This window comes from Lactuca sativa, chromosome 2, assembly GCF_002870075.4.
Source record: "Lactuca sativa cultivar Salinas chromosome 2, Lsat_Salinas_v11, whole genome shotgun sequence".
Taxonomy (NCBI): Eukaryota; Viridiplantae; Streptophyta; class Magnoliopsida; order Asterales; family Asteraceae; genus Lactuca; species Lactuca sativa.
This window is the reverse complement of record NC_056624.2, coordinates 158,182,718-158,187,332: the sequence shown is the minus strand read 5'-3', so window position 1 is coordinate 158,187,332 and position 4,615 is coordinate 158,182,718.

The window sequence follows — 4,615 nt, the reverse complement described above, 5'->3', positions numbered from 1 at the left end:
CATGTATGCTTAAGCCCACATCTTGACTTAATTAGATGATTTTTGGTCCAACATAAATCAAAGAATGATTGTTATGACCTATTAGGGCTAAATTAAATTGGTTGTGACCCAATAAGGCTCATTAAAGTTAACCTAGTTTATTTTAGGCTTATAAGGCCCAAAATATTAAGTTTCATGTATATGTGTCCAATTTGGGCCCATTTGAGAGTACTAGGTTCAAGATAGTTAAATTATAAACTTATTGGTCCATTAGGTCCAATAAGGAAATCCTAGTCCAAAATGGACTTAAACCGGGATTTCAAGGGTTTTCCAATTCTTTGTTGACTATTTGTAGTGCTTGAATGAAGTATTTGATGAAGTTTTGTTGTTATTGGATAAGCATCATACATGCTTTCACATTGTTGATTCATAATTGATATAAGTGTTGTAGTTACATGGCATCAAAATTCCTAGTTGTGACATATGGTTTATGGTCTTTTGATGTTTTCATGCCCTTAACTCATCAAGGAAGGGATCTAAGCAAGTTTCCAAGGCTTAGGAGGGACTAGAGCACACTTTGGCACCCTTTTTAGGGTTTACGGTCCAAGAACATCTTGGACCGTAAACACCTTGATCTTGGTGTTTCTTGTGTGATTTCTTGATATATGGAAGTGTAACATGCCTTAAGATACTCTAAGATATAAGTACTTACAAGATAGAAGCTTGAAATGGTGCTAAAAGTCCAAGAACACTAGTGTGTGTTCTTAGTGTTCTTGGTGAAACTTGAAGATCTACACTTTTGGAATGATTTCACGGATGGAAGTGTGTTAGATCACTAGATTTTGGTAGATATCAACTTATTAGGGCTAGGAATACTTACAAGTTGAAGATCAAGGAGGAAAAGTCGGATGCTACTTGAGAGGATTTGAGTTCTAGCTTGAAATGGTGAAAAAGTGTGAAAAATGGCTAAGTGCCATATATATAGCCACTAGGGTTTACTGTCCAAATACCATTTGGGCCGTAAACTCCAAAATCTTGGAGTTTTTGGAACATTATTGTTGCACAATAAACCCTAGACCATCCTCTCTCCTGGTATCTCTCGAAGTAGTAACTTAAAAAGACTCAAACTTATTCCAAAAAGCTTGAAAGTTAGCAGAAACTGTAATGACTTCTATTGAATTATAATGTTGTACAGAATAGAAATTTCAGGTTGTCACATCAACCCCCCGTTAGAGGGAATTTCGTCCCAAAATTAGAGTTTTAAGCAAATAAGTAGTGACAAATAACTAAGTAAAAAGAAGAGGATATTTCAGTTTCATCTGATCCTCTCGCTCCCAAGTGAATTCAGGTCCTCGCTTGGTGTTCCAGCGAACCTTCACTATCAGGATACGGCTTTGCTTCGTTTGCTTGGCCTCCCGGTCCATGATCTCTACTAGTTCTTCCACGAAGTTGAGGCTCTCGTTGATCTCGATCTCACGAGTGGGATAACAAGAGTCTCGTCGGACATACACTTTTTCAAGTTCGAGACGTGGAAGGTAGAATGTACATTACTGAGTTCGCGTGGTAAGTTAAGTTTGTAAGCTACAGGGCCGATTCTTGAGAGAATCTCGAAAGGCCCTATGTAACTTGGATTTAGATTTCCACGCTTTCCGAAGCGTATCAAGCCCTTCCAGGGTGAGACCTTCAATAAAACGCGGTCGCCCACCTGGAATTCCAACGGTTTCCTTTGCTTATCAGCATAGCTTTTCTGTCGGTCTCTAGAGTCTTTCAATCATTCATGAATCTGAACGATCTTCTCTATCGTTTCCCGTATGATCTCCGGACCTATGAGAGTACTGTCAGGAACTCGTCCTTTAGCTAACTAGGTATCACCCACCTCGGCCCAGCACAGAGGGGATCTGCACTTTCGGCCATAGAGGGCCTCGAATAGAGCAACCTTTATGCTCGTGTGATAACTGTTATTGTAGGAAAATTTGACAAGGGGCAAGTGAGTATCCCATGCTTTCCCAAAGTCGATCTCACAGGCTCGCAACATATCTTCCAAGGTTAGGATAGTTCTCTCACTTTGTCCGTCGGTCTGTGGATGGTAGGTTGTACTCATGTCCAACCTAGTTCCTAGGGAACTTTGTAACGACTGCCAGAACCTTGAAGTGAATCTACTATCTCTGTCCGAGATAATGGATAAGCGAACACCGTGCAGTCGTACAATCTCCCTAATGTAAGTTCTCGTAAGCTTCTCCATCTTGTCTGTTTCTTTGATCGGCAGGAAGTGTGCAGACTTGGTCAATCTATCGACGATGACCCATATGGTATCAAGTCCACCCGTTGTCTTGGAAAACTTGGTTATGAAATCCATAGTGATCCGCTCCCACTTCCATTCCGGTATCTCAGGCTGTTGTAGTAGACCGAAGAGTTTCTGGTATTCGACCTTGACCTTGGCGCAAGTAAGGAATTTACTCACGAATGTAGCAATTTCTGCTTTCATGTTAGGCCACCAGTATAACTTTTTAAGATCCAGATACATCTTATATGAACTTGGGTAGACGGAATAACAAGTGTTGTGCGCCTCATTCATGACCAAGTCTCTGAAACCACCGAGTTTTGGGGTCCAGATCCGATCCATGAAATAATAAGCTCCGCCACCCTTAACCTCCAAGTTCTTATCCATCCCTCTCAGGGATTCACCTGCCACATTTTCATGTTTCAAAGCGTCGAGCTGAGCCGCCTTAATTTGTGTGGACAAATGTGAATGGATAGTCATAGTCAATGATTTGACTCTACGACCAACATATTCTTTCCGACATAGGGCGTTAGCTACTACATTGGCTTTACCCGGATGATTACGAATTTTGAATTCGTAATCACTGAGTAGCTCGACCCACCGTCGTTGTCTCATGTTGAGCTCTTTCTGGTCGAATATGTGTTGTAGGCTTTTGTGGTCTATAAAGATCGTGCTTTTTGTATCGTACAGTTAGTGTCTCCAGATTTTCATAGCAAACACAACTACTCCTAGTTCAAGATCGTGGGTGGTGTAGTTGACCTCGTGTGTCTTCAGCTGCCTCGAAGCATAGGCGATGACCTTACCTCGCTACATCAGAACACATCCGAGCCCTTGATTCGACGCATCATAATAGACTACGAAGTCTTCTATCCCTTTGGGGAGGGATAGTATTGGTGCGGTGCACAAGGCTCGTTTGAGCATCTAGAACGCTCTCTCCTGCTTCTCTTCCCATTTAAAGGCCACTCCCTTCTGGGTCAGTGTTGTGAGAGGTTTCGCAATGCGGGAGAAGTTCTGAATGAACCTGCAATAGTAGCCAGCGAGGCCTAGAAATTGACGAATTTCCGTAGGCGTCTTCGGTGCTGACCAGTTCTCAATGGCTTTGATTTTGGAAGGGTCCACGTGTATTCCCTCTTTGCTAACCACGTGCCCTAAGAATTCGACTCTTCGGATCCAAAATTAGCATTTCGAGAACTTTGCATAGAGTTTCTCCGAACGTAATGTTTCTAGGACTTGTCGCAGGTGTTGACTATGCTCCTCCTTACTACTAGAGTAGATAAGTATGTCATCGATGAAGACGATGACGAATTGATCCAAGTAAGGACGACACACCCTATTCATTAAGTCCATGAATACAACAGGTGCGTTTGTTAATCGGAACGGCATCACTACGAATTCGTAGTGCCCATAACGAGTTCAGAAGGTTGTCTTCGGAACATCCTCCCCTGACACTCGTAGTTGGTGATATCCGGATCTTAAGTCGATTTTTGAAAAGAAGTTCGCCCTTTGTGTTGGATTAATTTCTAAGTCCATAACTATAATTGGTAAGACTTGACCCGACCCGACCCGACATGGTCCATTTGGGTTGCATGGCATCATGCATTTGGATAGACTATAATGAGAGAAATAACACTTAAGGATTATTAATATATTATAAGTTTTAATATATTAATAGGATTATTTAATTAGTATTGATCAAGAATTAATTTAGAATTAATTAAGTGATCAAAAGAAGACTAATTAAATATATGGGTTGATTGTGTAAATCATCCATACTTGTATAGTGGGCTAATGCTCCATGGATTATCAAGTTGGGCTAAAACCCATAGGATGCTCCATGGTGTATTTGAACCCATGGATCCAAGGAAATGGAAGGCCATGACCATTAGGGTTTACCCTAATTGTAACACACTATATAAGCATCATATTATTCACGAAAATCGGCCACTAGTGTGTGTAAAAGAAGGGCTAGCCGATTTCATGAGTTGTGGATTTCTCTTAAGTCATCCCAAGTGTATTTGGTGTTGTGTGAACCATTTGAGGTGTCACACTTGAGGCACTAGGCACTCAAGCTTCATGAAGACATTCTACATCAAAGAGGTATGTATTCTATCTTGTTATATTCATTGTTTTGTATGCTATATTAGGATAATACCTTGGATGTTCATATTTGTATGTATAATAGAGAAAACATAAATCCAAGATATTTAGGGTTGCATGTACACTTAGGAGTGTTAGAATGCTCAAAACCCAACAGTGGTATTAGAGCCACGGGTTGTTTTCTGTTATATTGATGCAAATATTTTATTTTCAAAGTTGAAAAAAAAAAGAAAAATAACATGAAGTTTGTCAAATTTT